The sequence below is a fragment of the Ammospiza nelsoni genome, chromosome 1, assembly GCF_027579445.1.
Source record: "Ammospiza nelsoni isolate bAmmNel1 chromosome 1, bAmmNel1.pri, whole genome shotgun sequence".
NCBI lineage: Eukaryota > Metazoa > Chordata > Aves > Passeriformes > Passerellidae > Ammospiza > Ammospiza nelsoni.
In genome coordinates this window covers 151,482,613-151,499,021 of record NC_080633.1, presented here as the reverse complement: position 1 = coordinate 151,499,021, position 16,409 = coordinate 151,482,613, and the positions used below count along the sequence as shown (strand labels likewise).

The 16,409-nt window shown below is 40.4% G+C and overlaps 1 protein-coding gene across 2 annotated transcripts in view; it reads left to right on the top strand.

Moving 5' to 3' along the window:
- Window positions 1-14,390, top strand: part of TSNARE1 (t-SNARE domain containing 1) — a 472,330-nt gene extending 457,940 nt beyond the window's left edge. For both annotated transcript variants that reach the window (XM_059478742.1, XM_059478733.1), the window contains exon 14: window positions 13,448-14,390. The gene's annotated coding sequence lies outside the window, so the exon portion shown is untranslated. The remainder of the gene's footprint in view (window positions 1-13,447) is intronic.
- The last annotated feature ends 2,019 nt before the right edge of the window (window positions 14,391-16,409 follow it).

The following is a 16,409-nucleotide window of genomic DNA, read 5'->3' as shown; positions in this document are numbered from 1 at the left end:
TGCCACAGGCCTTTTGGGACAAATTAAACTTACCCTGTGGAGTGGGAAACAAATGCATGGGATGGAAGGAATGATATTTATGGAAGTACAGTCAAGGAAAGACAGGAAGGTGAGACAGGAATCACACAATGTTTTGGGTGAGGCAACAAAGCTATGAAATGGCAGATTTGGGAAACATTAAACCATGTAGCAACCTCAATGTAAATGGAATAATGATCCTTTAGCCCTGTGGTCCTTTTGGCTGATGATCTTATTTGCTGAATGCAATTGCTGCAGTTAAAACCTCAGTCTTACCAGATCACACAGAGCCACAGGATGGGTCAGGTTGGAAGGGACCACAGTGGGGTCACCTGGTGCCACCTCTCTGCTCCAGCACAGGCACAGGATTGTGTGCAGACAGTGCTGGAATATGTCCAGTGAGGGAGACCCCACACCCTCTCCGGGCAATCTCATCAGGGCTTGGTCACTGCCCAGGGAAGTTCTGCCTCATGTCCAGTGGAACTTTATGGGGTCGGTCCCTGCCTGTTCCTCTTGTCCCACTGCTGGGCCCCCAGAGCAGAGCCTGGGCCCTCTCTGACCCCTCCCTGCAGACAGAGACACACAGGGATGAGGCCACCTCTCAGTTGTCTCTTTTTGAGGCTGAACAGCCCCAGCTCCCTCAGCTTTTCCTTATCAGTGATGCTCCAGTCCCTTCATCATCTTCATCACCCTTCCCTGGACCTGCTCCAGGAGCTCCATTGCCTCCCTGGTCCTGAGGAGCCCAGAGCTGGACAGAGCACTCCAGATGTGCCTCACCAGGGCTGAGCAGAGGGGCAGGATCACCCCCTTCAGTCTGCTGGCAATGCTCTTCCTGATGCATCCCAGGATCCCATTGATCTTCTTGGCCACAAGATCAGGATCTAACTGAAAGCTAAATGTTTCAATAAATCAGTTATTTTCAAATAGGCCTCCCATTTCTGACTCTTTTCTTGGATTCTCTTTACTCTGTTTCCCCAGCAACATGTCTGTACTGACTTTCCCTTGTGAGGTCGTCCAGTAATTCTCTGATACAGCCCAAACTTGTTGAGACTGTGATATACAGGGACACAGGTACAGCAGAGGAAACACTGTAAAAGTTTCAATCCTGCTTCTAAACTCGTACAGGTATTTGTTGGGCCAGCAGACTCTGAAATTCTGAAATCAGCAGTGGTATTTCTGCTGCAAGGACAAAGCCTCACACGGTAAATCTGCTGTGAAATGGTTTGTGATCAGTGAGTCTGAGTCCAAACAACAGAAGCTCCTTCTAGGAAAGAAACAAGACTTCAAGCTGTTTCAAGCAGAAGTGGAAGAGTTCAATAATAATTCATTATTTGAACTTTGTCTTTTTCTTTATTCTCTTCCCTTACATTTCCTTTCATTCTGCCCTCTGCTCCAACCCCAGTAGCTTGCACCCATCTGTTAAAATATAAAAAGGGCTCCCTCTGCTAGTGCCTATTAAAGTGCCATATGGCTGAGGTATAGCCTGAGGTGCTGAGCATCACAGAGTGCAGCTCTGCAGAATAAAGATTCCTGCACTTGAGGTTTAATTAGGTAAGTGCTTTTTAAGTAGCATCGCTGTTTCTCCTTAAAATATTTATAACTCCTCTCCAAAGAACAAGGAGGAAGCTGGTCTAAATCACAGCCTGACCTGTTTCAATGAGTGTTCCCCTCCTTCTCCTTCATCCTCAGAGTTGGGGATAACAGGCAAAGTGGTCTCCCAAATGTGTGTGATCCCTCCTACTGTGGAGGAATCTTCCCAACCTCATCACTGCTGCTGCAGACAAGGCTGTGCTCTGGGCTCCACCTGCTGCAGAGGAGGAGGGAATTCTTTATTTCCAGATGCAGCTGCACTACAGCTTTATTGAGGGGGAAATACAGAGAGGAATTGTGTGCTTTGAGGTGTCACTTCCTCTGATGGGCTGGGGTTCGGTGCTGGAGGAATCTGCCACCTCCAAAGAAGGAATTCCTAACTAGGAACCCAGTGCAGAGAAGGCAAAAGACATCTAAAGAAACACTTGGCAAGGTGTTGGCAACTTTGAGTTTGTTCTGATTCTTCCAGCTGCTGCCAGCTGCAGGTGAAGAACAATAAATATTATGTCTTTGATTTTTTAGTTTGTTTGCTTGGTTTTTCAGTGTTGCTGTTATTCTTGTTAAGAGGAAAGTTCAGTGTGACCATGTGCACAGGGGTCTGAGGATGAGGGAAGAGATGAGGATCTGACTCCATGTATCAGAAGGCTTGATTTATTATTTTATTATATATATTAAATTAAAACTATACTAAAAGAATAGAAGGAAAGATTTCATCAGAAGGCTAGCTAAGAATAGAATAAGAATGATAACAAAAGTTTCTGTCTTGGACAGAGAGTCCAAGCCAGCTGACTGTGATTGGCCATTAATTAGAAACAACCACATGAGACCAATCACAGATGCACCTGTTGCATTCCACAGCAGCAGATAACCATTGTTTACATTTTGTTCCTGAGGCCTCTCAGCTTCTCAGGAGAAAAAAATCCTAAGGAAAAGATTTTTCATAAAAGATGTCTGTGGCAGTTCAGTATCTGAGGGGAAAGGATCTCCACTTGTTTGGTGCATGTGAAGTGTAGGCTTTTGTTCAGACCTGTTAAACATGATGTGCAGGAAAAGCCCTCTGAAAAAGTCCGTGGGAAGTCCCAAAAGTCATTGCTAAATACCATTGTCTTGGAGATCTTGGGTGTGCTGGACAGAGAAGGCTGTGCATCAACTACCAAAATTATTCTGCTTTTCAAACAACTACAGAGACATAAAGAAACCTCAAAAATCTCTATCCATTCCATGGATTCACAGTAACTCTCTGGAATTTCCTATCTTGTATTTTGTCTTATCTTAAGCACCTCAGTCACTGTAGTACACAAGACCTGTTAAAACTGATCCCTTTTATTTTGTTCCTTTGCCTCTTGTCTAATAGACTTGAGCTGAAAAATGGCTTTTTTGATACCCAAATGCTTTCTCTGTGTCTACTGGAGCCCTTAAATACTTCATCTCCCCTCTTTTCTGTCTTAACCCCTTATAGCACTACATGCTAAGGAGTAAGTAAAATCTTAATCATTTCTGCTCCCAAAAATGGAGCCAGAGGCACAATGCAGAATATATAATGTATAGCTGACTCTTCAGTGATTACTCATGATTGTCTTCCCTCCCCAACAAAATCCTGTTTCTTTCCAAAAGAAAATGGAGACAACTTGTAGAACTCTGCATAATGCCTTTAGTGCTGGTCTTCCCAGCAGTGATAATAAACAGGGAGGAGTTAAATGGATGCAGCACCCTGATAAATCTGACACAACTATTTTGGGGATTTTAGGACACCCAGCCTGGCCAGCACAAAATATTTCACCCCTTCATTGTCTCCAGCAGTACCCATGAACAGGCACTCAAGGAAGAGTAATAACAAATGATGTCCATAAAATATTCCCTGGGCACTGTCCAAGCTTCTGATTATTTCCTACTCAGGGAGTTCTGACATTGTTTCTTGCTCAGTAACTCAGAGATCTTTCTTTGAAATATTTTTCTATTCTTCCCTTCAACCTGTAGGTTTCATTTTATTCAGTTTTGGTGAGTATGGTAGGAGAGCATACATAGTGGAGGATAGGATTGCTTTTCTGTACACAAAGAATATTATGGGGAAAACAAGATGGGAGTTGTATCCATACAGTAACTAAAGAATTTATAAGGTTTTAATTAGATGGGTCCCAGTAAGATCTGACATGAGAGTTGATACTTATCCTTATTTCCAATAATGCTACCCAAGAAAATGAAGATAATCTGGATTCCATATGAAAATGGGAACACTTTGTGTGTACAATAAAAAAAGGAAGGAAGGAAGGAAGGAAGGAAGGAAGGAAGGAAGGAAGGAAGGAAGGAAGGAAGGAAGGAAGGAAGGAAGGAAGGAAGGAAGGAAGGAAGGAAGGAAGGAAGGAAGGAAGGAAGGAAGGAAGGAAGGAAGGAAGGAAGGAAGGAAGGAAGGAAGGAAGGAAGGAAGGAAGGAAGGAAGGAAGGAAGGAAGGAAGGAAGGATGTACAAGGCATTTTATGAATAAAGGCTTCTTTCTGATCCTAGTGGTTGCAACACTCATTTATCTGGTCACTGAAGATTTGTTTATAGAAAAAATATACAGGGTAAACCATAAAAACCTGTGAACAGAATAAGGTAATATAGAAATATTTGATCCAGCATTAGAATATTAAAAAAAGAGAAAGATTATATTAGTGTCACTGAAGTTTAGACAACTAAACCTGAACTTGTTACTTTATGTTCCCTTTCAGGCTAAGGCATAATTATTTTTTTTTCAGCTGTTGAATGGATTCATTAAAGTTGAGCCAGATTGTCCTCTCTCCTCTCTAAAGAGAAATGAGAGTGATTTGTGTTGATCTGGAACATTTGAATTTGAATGCAAAGAATCTCATCCATAATATTCCATATTAACTAATCTGGAGCAGTAGAAAAGGGACTAAACATCCACTAGGCAGGATATTTCACCCACCTACACTGGAATAATGGTGGAAGAAATCAAAAAGAAAGTCAACTCAGCTGTTTTCACCCTTATTTATGAACAGCCCACTAAGGTCCAAATGAGGAGGTGTCCAAAAGATTTACCAAGGTTGTCTACAAATATCAGAGTGAAATCCCTGGCATGTGTGCATTTTCCTGCCATAAGCAGGGATCAACTGCATTAGTCTCCCTGGTGTCTACAAAAATATCTCTTTTCTGATGGGATTAGGGTTTGCATTAATCCAGTGCTGACTCTTAGAATGTAAGCAAAGCAAACATGAAGCTTCCTTCCATCCTGTGCCTCAGCCCTGGCACCATCTGTAGGAATAACACCAGCATATGCATTTAAAACCAGCATCACCCAGAGTTAACAACAGCTAGAGCCCAGATGGATGAAAAAAATGCATTATATTTACATCTAGAGAATTTATTAGTTCTTTTTTAATTAGCTCTCTATGCAGCAATTTATTTCCTGTGCTGTTCTTAATGAAAATGTTATAAGTTGCAGTTCTATTTCCAGTGTTAAGAGTTTTGTCCATTCCATCTCTGTCCTCATTGACTAAAACCAGTTTTGTTTCCTTCATAGTTAAATAATCTTTAAAAAAATTATCTAAGGTACTTCTTATGTTTAAATATGCATTGCTGCTGCTCTGAGAACACCCATCAGTGTGTGAGACAGCAACTCTTGCTATGCAAGTGTGTTTTTCTTTCCTGATAGGGAACATTTTCAGCTCTCATTTTCCCTAGTTCTGCACAAACCACATTATTCTGCCACCAGCTCCCTTTCAGCAGAACTGGAGCATACAGCTCCTGCTCCCTTAGCTGGAATAGTTTAATGCCAACCATTTTGTGTGTCTTCTGTGGGCTTTTTTAAGGTTTATTTCCAGTAACACGTGAATGAGAATGTAAGGGTTTCTGTCACCTTTTACGGCTGTGATTTGCTTGCTCTGTAGTTAAAAGCAGCTGCAAGGTGAAAGCCTGGTATTTCCCCATGGCAGGTTCTCAGGGATGGTGGGACAGTAACGAAGCACTGGATGGGCACTGAGAGATTTGCATCCTTGGTAGCCTTGACTGTGTGCTCCAGTGCTTAGGCATCCATCTCCTTGAATCTGTCCTGCAACCAGACACATTTTAACATAAGTCAGCATTTTTCCTCCTGATGCTTAATCCAAGATGAAAGTCAAATGCCAGTAACTCTGCTTGTTCCCAAAAAACCCACAAAATTTGCCACACTGGTGCAAATGGATGAGTTGCCAGGTCTGCTATCTAATCTCTCTTAGTGTCTCAGCTGGCCAGTGTTTTATGTCTCTGGTTTTTACATTATCCTGAGTGCTTCCCAGAATAATTCCACATATTCATGAAGCTGCTTTTCTCTGTCCTTCCTCCCTCCAAACTGCAGGAGTTGCCAAATGTGAGTCAGGGAGCCCTGTCCTGCTAGGGAGAGGCAGTGGCTGCTCAGACCAGAAGGGATGTGGCCTCTTTCACAGAACGTTCTTGCAAATGAGCAAAGTTACTGCAGCTTAAATTGCAAAGTGAACCCATGGAGGAAGAACAACCAATGGTATTTTTTTGGTCATTCAGTCATTTAGATTTAGATCACACATTGCTGGAAATTTTAACTTTCTTGTCAAGGCAATAAAATAAAGTCACAGCCCTCCTCTGTAACTCAAGCCTCACTCTTCTGAGTTTCAGCCCTCAGAAAAAGATGACTTCAGATAAATTTATTTAGTTTGTTATTGGGATGTTGTGAAGGAAATCCCAATTTCCAAGGATTTTTTTTTTTGAGAAGTAAAATCATAGAATTGTTGAGGTTCCAAATATTGAGTTGTACTGTTCTCCTACCACCACCACCAAGTTCACCACTGAACCAAATCCACAAGTGCATATCCACACATTTTTTTCCACTTCCTGGGATGACAACTCTACCACTTCCATGGACAGCCTGCTCCATTGCTATACAACCATTTCCATGAAAGAAATCAACTCTAAATCTTCTCTGGCACAACTTGAGACCATTTCCTCTTCTTCTGTCTTTTGTTACTTGAGAGAAGAGACTGACACCCACCTCACTATTACTTCCCTTAAGGTAGTTGTAGAAAGCAATAAGGTCACCCCTTTTCCTCCAGGCTAAACAGGGTGACAGTGCTTCTACAAGAAAAGTAATATTAAGAGAAAATGAGTACACATTTCTTTGGAGGAAGCATCTCCTGTGACTTGTGACCTTGAGAAGAAACAAGGCCTAATTATTAGGTGGGTTTGATTCTTTCTATTTCCTGACTTACTATAGTACAGGAATGAAGTTTGGGCTTCAGTAGCTCCTGAGGTTTCCTGTCAGAACTTTCTGGGAGAACTTGTTAGAAACCAAATTTTAAACCTCACACAACCTCAAAAAATTTATTTGGGACTCATACCAGGTCCATCACTCAAAAAAAAAAAGGTTGCTGGAGGTTGAAAAAGAACTTTTTCTTGTATTAAACATTGTCATGTTAAAGAACTATGCAATGACTTTTCAATCATCCCGAACTCTGCCACGCACAGCGGGCTATGAGAGAAAAAATGAGGTCAGCTCACTCATAAATAGATTTTCCCCTTGTTTTAATGTGATAAGACAATGCTGCTGAGATTCGCTCTTCACTTGCCATTTAATCAGAGCTGAGTTTGCAATGTCATTACCTGATGTTTCACATATTCAACACCAGGTAATTTAAAAATCTTTATGCAAATGGCCCCGCTACTTCTATAACAGCATTTGTTTTTAACAGGTTGGGCAAAATTACTCTAATTCATTACGTGTCACCTCCCAGGCTCTGGGCATTCCACCTCTGAGAAATGAATTTTCTCATGATCCCCGAAGTTCAGCTAGCAATATTCACTTCTGAAATGTGATATCACCCATTGTATCCCTGGCCATTATTATGTCATCTTCTGCAGCTTTGCCTCCCAGATGCAAATTCTGAGCTGCTGCGGACCTTTTTTGCATGTTTATATGAGTACCAGTTGCACATTTTCTTAAAAGCTTTGCCATGTACTGTGCACTGCTAAGACAAATCGTTAGGGGTCAGACTGAAATGCACAGGGGTAAATTCCCATTGGGAACATGACTAAACATGAAGATGGAAAAGATTTGGGATTTCCTTTAGTGTAGTGAATCCCAAGGAACTGATTTGGATAGACAACACCCGTCTTGGACCCCCAAACAGTGCCTGGACTGTGGACTTGGGTTTTGTTCCTAGGGTTTTGTTTTGTTTTGTTTTGTTTTTTTCCCAGTATCATCTAATCCCTTGTTTTAGTTTTGCCTTAGGGTTAACCCATACTCTCCATAAAACACACCTATGCTCTTGTGGTGGTCCCTGACAGATACCCATGCACTTGCATTAATATCTTTAATATCTTTATCCAGAACTCCTATTTTAACAATGAGCTGCAGCTGCCAAATTTGAAGAACTTCATATCAGGGCCAAAATACCCTAGTCTTCCAAAGGGCCTGGATTTCTACTGGGCCATCTTTCTAAGCAGAAAAAGACATTATTTCAGTGAAGTTGAATCAAAGGTGGCTTCTGGGAACCATTGATGCAATTAAGAGAAAGCACAGGGGAAATAAAAGTGTAAGTGAATATTAAGCCATATTGCACGGGGTATATCATCACCCTGCCATCTCATTTTTTTTCTGACAGAAGACTCTTGGGTTATTAGGCCTGTCCTATATTAAGAAGCTGCTGTTAGAACTCCAGAATAAGCAGAAATGACCAGAGTGGCTGAATAAGAGCAGCAGCTTTCCTGCTGTGGGCAGTTGTGCACTGAAGAAATTCTGCAATGAAAAGTGGACATCATTTGCTTCCCTAGAAAATTAGTGGGAAGGATTCTTTAAAGAGATGAACTTTAACTGATGAAACAACAGTCTGTACTGAAGGCAAAATTTCTTTATTGTGTACTACACTTGAAAAAAGGCCCAGCTAAAGGCCTGGAAGGTTTACAATGTCAGAAATGTAATTCTCAGACTAATCTGCTATCTGATTAACTTCAGCTTCAAGAGGCAGGAAACATCACAGGTTTTCTTAGTATTGTGACCTTTTTCTTTCTTTCATTTTATTTTCTTTATTTTCTATCCTGAAAATACATCATTAAAATTTATGTATAAAATAAAACTTATATCAAGCCCATTTTGAAACCTTCATCAGAGTGATCAGGAAGGGTTTTCAGAGGCCATTCCCTGCCACCACAGATGGAAGAGATTAATTTCAAATGAGTTAAGCCATGAATTGCACCCCAACTGCAGAGAAAGTTATCTGACTTTGGATAAATTTAATGTTGATGTCCAAAGCTGGTGATCTGTTGAATCCTAAACACAGAAGCAAAGCATATTTGCCATATTGTCAGGAAATGAAAATCAGAATATTAGCAGCTACAAGGAACTAGAGCCAGAAAAATGTAAACAACCATAGATTTCCTGGTTTCCCTTTAATACTCTCTTAGGGGTTTCAGAAATAGACAAGTTAGATCCTCATGTTATAAGATGCTGTCTCCACTGTCAGCCTCACAGATTAATTTAGGTTCTACATTCACATCATGAATGAGATGATGTCACAGGATTTCAGCTTTGTGATATTTGGAAGCTACTTTGCAATGTGCATCTGAAACTATAAAGTATGCAACAGTTTTAGAGGAAAGCAGATAAAGTTTTGACATGGATTTAATTAATGTAAATTATGCATATGGGAAAGTTTCAGTTTGAAAACATCAAAAGGCAATAGTGACTTGGAAACAGGTTCACCAGAACACTGAAAATAAAAATCAAAATAAGAGAAAATAAAACTAAATTAAACAAAAAATGGCAAGCTCAAGTCAAGGGCTTAACATTTCCTTTCTGTGGGTTGTCTTTCAAGACACCTGTACTGAGGATCCAGCACTGGCACAGGCTCCCTCCCTGCCTGAGCTTGACACGTTGGCAAGGGCCTTTAAATAACTCTGAAGAGATGTTTCCATGTCCATGTTTTCAGTGCTCACCACCAAAATCCATCTGTTCATTCTATGACTTTGCAGAGCAGCTGCAAGACCTTTCCTATGGGCTGGATAAAGTCAGTGAGAGTGTTTGCATGGACTTTAATGAGATTTGGGTCATCTCTCCCCTTTCACTGAGGCAAAATTCCACTTGGTAATTTCATGTGCCACCTTCAATCATCTCAATCAGCTTCCAATGATTGTCATTGTTTCACACTTTTAAATAAACATTCAACCACCCAAAAGCTCTGCATATATAATTGTCACCTATTATTAATAACGGAATATGATTTGTCTAGATGAGCCTTCTCCAACAGAGAAATCCTTTGAGATTTGTATCTATGAGAAAGTCCTAAATCCATGTAAATTTGCAAATGTCAAAGGTTGTATTATCACAACTTATTTACACAGTGTGATACACATCCTCATATTTGCCCAGACAGAGATCTCACTTGATTTGGAACAACAGCAGGTAGGGACAAATTATTATTTATTACTCTTAATAATTTATCTTCCCATGAGACCACCTCTTTAATTCACAGCCAGAACAGCCCAGACTAAATAAATGAGCAGAGTCTACACTGAAAACCTCAAAGAGGGGAAAGATTCTTCTCTGAGCTAAGGAGAGTTGGAGGATGGATCCTTACCTGAGGTTCTTGTTGCAGCTCTTTACAGGCTGCTTTTACACTTCTCAGTGATCTGTCAGCTTATAGAAGCATAATTTTTGCACCTTGATAGCAGCAGGGTCCTTTTTTTATTTGCCCTCTCTCTTTATGCATGGAGGAAAAAATCAAGATAAATATATCTGTTTCCTTTTAATGATTATGAAAATAATCACAGAAATAAAGACAGACAAAGCCTCAAGTCAGACACGTTTATACCAATAAAGTTCCCAAGACATTAAAGAAAACCTAAGATACATTCCAGCATAATTTTAATTTATTTCTTTCCAAAGATTGTTATTTAGTTCTCTATTTGTACAGCAACTAAGATAAGACTGTATGGTCCATGAGTAGAACTGCTAAACTTAGCATAAGTATTACTACACAAAAAGTAAAAAAAATCTTTAATCAAAACCTAAGAGTATGACAGAACTCAAACTCTCTCTCAGTAACTTAAATTCATATTTATCCTCAAGCAAACCTGACAGGTATACGAAGTCTGTTGGGTTTTTGGCCCACAATATCTTTTATCCAGTTTGTGTCTGGAGAATCTCCCTTGCTGCACTCCAAGCCTTGTAGATTACCTATTTCTTATCCAAATAGCTTTTGCATTTTAAATATTTAAATAAATATTTTCCCTGATTTCAAATCAAAATTCAGAATCCCCAGCAGCTGCAGAGCCTGCTAAGAGCAATGGTTCTGTGCTGGACATAGGGTTTGGATTCATGTCCAACCCATCTTCATCCCAGTGCTTGGAGAATTCTGTCCAAGCTCCAGAGGATCTGTGTTCTTTTTCTCCTGAACACCAGCATGTGTGTGCCTGCACAGGAGCTCTCTGACATGTGAGGAGAGGCTGAGAGAGCTGGGATTGCAGTCTGGGGAAGGAAAGGCTCTGTAGGAGCTTTCCCATCTATAAATACCTGAGGCAGGGGGATAAAGAAGGTAGAAGCAGGCTCTTCTCAGTGGTTTCTACTGACAGGTCAAAAGGCAGTGATCACAACCTGAAAAAAATGAAAAATATTTTGGGCATGTAAAACCACTTTTTTTTTCTTTGTTTTGTTTTGGTTTTTTGGTTTTGTTTTTTTTTTTTTTTTTTTTTAGTATAAGATTGACCAATTGGGGAAATGGGTTGCTGAGAGTTATGGAGCCTCCAGCTTTGGAACTATTCAAAATCCAACTGGGCACAGCCCTTCTCACCCTACTTCATCTCCAGAATCTGTGAATTTCTGTGATTCTGTAACTTGAACAGGTGCTGAATGTTGTTGGCTAGCACCTGCAGAAATAGGATAGGATTCTATAATGCCATAAAATGGTTTAGGTTGGAAGAGACCCTCAAGGTTCACCTTAGAGCCTTTCCTCTTTAAAAAGTGCTGGGAAATATTAAATCTCAGAAAAGTGAGAATAGTTCCCAAGTTGAAGGAAAGGTTAAATGATTAGTGGTGTGCATCCCCTTTCCAGAGCTGGCTTTTTACTTGTGTGAGTGACTTGAGCAACTCCTCCTGTGACATTAAAAGGACTTTGGCTGCTGAATTTGTGCAGCTAAATTTAGATGCCAACAGTGACCCTCTCTGCATCTGGAAAAGTCATCCTGAAGATCCCTTTGCAGTTAATGTGAGTCAATACCAGCCAGTGAAATTTAGGTCAATATGGAGTTGATTACTTTATTCAAATGATCCCCACCCTAAAAACCCTAAAAATCTTTGGCTGTATTGATTAGATCTGTAATTACTGTAATAGGAGCCTGGAGCCTGGGAGTCATTCTACTCAGATGGAGGTGCTTAGACCTTAAATTAGCTGGGATGAATGTCATCTTCAGAAAGGTACCCTTCCATTAGAGTGTTTCTATTGCCTCTTTGAGGTGTTTAAGTGAATACAATGCAGGAACCCTCATCTCTGCTTTGTATCTGCAGCACAGCACATAATGGACATCTGGTTTCAAAAATATTATCTGAACAATCTTATAATGAGCAGTTTAAAAATTAGCATAAATGAAAATATGTTTGTGTGTATATTTGGCTGCTGTGTCTGATCATGGTCTATTTTAACACCTTGTTGGTTTGCAGCAAAGCATAATTAAAACAGTGTTTCTGAGGCTTTCACCTGTATTAAAAAGAGCTAGAAAAAAGAAGTTGTTATCAGTTATGCTTTCAGTAATAATAATGACAATCCAGTTTTTCATTCCTATCCTCACCCTGGATAATAAGTTTAACCTGATTTTCTTAGACTGAATGTGTACACAAACACAGTCACTGAGGAATCAGAGGTAGAATAAACACAAATTCTACAAAAGCCTGCTGATATATTTTATAGTGATGCTTCCTACAAACACTCAGGGCTGTTTCATAGGTGGTGAGTGCAAAAATACAATCTGTGTAACCTCAGAAGTGCAAAGTGCTGATCTTGGAGGTGCTATCCTGCTGCTGATGTCTTTCTTAAGAAGTTTCTTTTACAGTAATTGGAGAGAAACAGACTCTTTGATCAAAAAGTGCCCCTTTAATAAATTCCATTAACTTGTCTACATGAATAGTGTAAACATTTTATGGTTTAGATCTACATGTTTTTGATCTCTAATTACACATCTACAAGTTATAATGAGTTGTTCCTAGTCAGAGGAAGTGCCTAAGGTTTTAGTTTTTTCATGGCATGGAAAAATGGGAAACAATACAATTTCCCAGCTCTGTTCTGTCCAGCAAAGTGCACAGTGCCATGCTCTGTCTTCTACTCTTTGTCCATTTTGCAGAAAATTATATTTTTAAAACTAAATGCACTTTTCTCCAGGTATGGGAACTGCTGGCATTGAAGAGAACACAAAATTTACTTTTTTCCTTGCTACAGGTTATATGCTGTATTTTCTTGATGAATTTGGTTTTTTTCTGTATTCTCAGTCACAGAACCATGGAAAAGTTTGGGTTGGAAGGGACCTTAAAGATGATCTCATTCCAACCTCTCTGCCATGGACAGGGAGTCCTTCCTGGTTATTCACAGCCCCTTCCAACTTGGTTTTGAACATTTCCAGGGATGAGGAGCCCACAGTCTTTGTGGGTAATCTGTCCCAGTCTTCTCATCCCTCGCACTTCCACAATTACCTTAGTCTGCAATCAGTGAAAATACACTTTCCTGAGCTTGATCTGCTTTGTTGCTGTCTGTACCTTTTGGGAGCAGTCACCCTTCCATCAATGACACCTCTGCACCAGAAATTCTCTGGGGGCCCTGTGAATACTCACCAGCTGTTTTTGGTTTTACAGAGGCCGTGGTCACCCTGGGATGGATTCTCAAGGCACTGCACATTCAGGCCCCACGTCCGTGTCTGCATTTCTGATCACATCATGTTAATCCTGCTATAACCAACAAGCACTACTTGTATGAAAGAAAAGCCAAGTTTTATACTGTGTGTTGGTATCATTGTGAATAATTTTGCCTATTTTTCCCCCTCTTCATCACAGGCGTGTTTTACCTTATGTTACAGATTTTAATTGTGCCCCCTCTATCTCGGGAATTCGATTTCTTTGCCTCCAGATTTGCTATACAATGTGCTGTAAGACAAGTAGCTGTTAATTCATCTCTGTTGTTAGTGTTTTTAACATGCTCCTGATCTCCAATTCTGCTCATTTAAAACCGTGAAAGTCAAGATGTTCATCTGGTTCTTTTTTTTAGTATTATTATTTTTATTTTGTTACTCTTTTTGTACGTTTAAAAATTAATTTAGCTCAGATTCCCCTGCTGTGCACTGCTGCTTTAGAATTTGCTCTGCTGGATCTGAGCTAAGCACTTCCACAATTTCATGTGCCGTTTACAACACATCAATTAGATGCTTATTTGATCCCACTGTATGCACAGAACACCATATTTATTCATGAGAAACCTCACTGAAAGAGCAGGACAAATAAACAAAACATTATGTTATGATTTTTTGGTGGCCTTTAAAAAAAAACAAGAAAGATATCTCATGAAAAATGCCAAATCTTGCTCCAGATTTCATTTAATATGTTTCAATGCAACCAGCATTTGTGAGTTTGTTCCATTTTCATCCATAATGTTTTCTCCTGACAACATGATTGAAAATGCCATTGAAATTCATCTTTAAATGTGTCATGTGTTATAAATGCAGTTTTCCTCCAGTAAATAAAGCATTTCAAAAATGGTTTTAATTAAAACACCATAGGAATTATTAAAGAGAATTTAACAAAATTATATATTTTTTACTCTTTGGGTAAAGCAAAATCTTTTGATTTTGAAAAATATTTATTACCAGAAAAAGAAAAAAAAAGAAAAAATGTTACCTCTCTATGTTATGGGGGTTGGGTGCTGTGGAGTTTTAGAAATGAATAACAAATATTAAACTGGATTCTCACCTGCACTGATATCAGTTACATGCTCCCTTTCCAAAGAGCTGACACAGTCTTTCATCAGTAAAGGCTGAGCACAGAAAATGCTCAGAGAGCATTTGCAGGTGCTTAAGCTCACTCAGGGTCAAAACTGTGAAACTTAAATCAGCACAGTCAGGTTTGGAGAAGAAACACAAGTCACAGTTTCTGGTGGCTTTTCTTTAGATATACAAAATCTACCTAACTGGACTGGTATATGTTACATTAAATATTCATTAATTGCTATTAAGAAAGGCTAATGAATAGAGTGACACTCTTCTTCTTTTTCTCCATCCGAGCTTCATACTGGCATGAAATTAAAAATTATGACACCTATGGCTTTACCTCACTACAGAGAGTTTACTTCTGAACCAGAACTCCCCTTTTCTCTCCCCCACAAACTGCAGACTGCCTCCATCAGCACATTTGGCAAATCCTGCAGAGATGAAAATAATTTTCATCTAGTTAGTGAGAGCTGAAACGAACCCAGCTCGTGGCTGATTGCAAGCAAATATTTTGAGAGCTTCGAGCTGCATTTGAACAAGGGATCCAGTACAAACAATCCTTGCCCAGTCACTAATCCCATTCATTAGGAGCTCAGTGATTACCTCATTAGTATGATTGAGCTTTCCCTGGGCCAGCTCACACAGCAGATCATTTGGCACTGATGACCCAGGTAAAGAATTTCTCTGCTGAAACTACAGAGGTTCTCTGGCCTCAAGAAAGGAGGAAATCAAGTGGCAACAAAGATGGGGTGTTGTGTATTAAAGATTTGGTTATAATGATAAATGTTGTTAAAAAATACAAACTATTCACAAGGTCATTATAAAACAGTATATTCATGGCAAATCATAGAATTAGAAAATGGTTTGGTTTGGCAAGGACTTTCAAGAATTGTGTAGTCCAAGTCCGTGCCACAGAGACCTTCCTCTAAACCAGGTTTTTCCAAGCCCTTTTCCAACCTGGTTTTGAACACTTCCAGGGGTGGGGCAGCCACAGCTTCTCGGGGCAACCTGTGCCAGGGCCTCCCCACCGTCACTATAAATAATTTGTTCATTTTGTCTAATCTAAATCTCCCTGCTTTCAGTTTAAAACCTTTGCCTCTTCTCCTGTCACTACACACCCTGGTGAAAGGAATCTCTCTTTCTTATAAGCTCCCTTCATGAATTGAGATGGTGCAATGAGGTCTGTGCAGAGCATTTTCCTCTCCAGGCTGAGCAGTGGAACCCCAGCAGCAGCCAGAGGAGTGAGAATGTGAGAGAACAGCTCTGCAGAGCAGGTCAGAGCAGAAGGAGGGGCAGGAGCTGCTCCAGGAGCTGAGCAGAGATTCCCCTGCACCCTTTGGTGAGGCAGCCAAGCCCCTGCAGCTCTTGGGGACTCCTGGCAGGACCTGTGACCCTGCAGAGAGAGGAGCCCACACTGGAGAAGGTTTGATTGTCCCCACAAGCATCCCAGAAAGGCTCAGCCTGTTCCTGAAGGATTGCCCCCATGGAAGGGACCATTCTGGAGCAGTTTGTGAAAAGGACTCATGGAAATGACTCACACTGCAGAAGTTCCTGAAAAACTTTCATGTGGAAGGGACCCCACACTGGAGCAGGGGAGGAATGTGAGGAGACCATTCCTTCCCCTGAGAAAGAAGGATCATCAAAGATGGTGAGGAAGTGACTGCAAGACCCATTCCCTGCCCCTCTGCCCCACTGAGGGGGAGCAGGCAAAAGACTGAGAAGTCAAATTCAGGGAGGAGTGGGGGGAAGGTGTTTTAACATTTGGGTTTATTTCTCATCATCTTGCTCTGATTTCATTGGTAACACATCAAACTAATTTCCCCAAGTGAGTGTTTTGC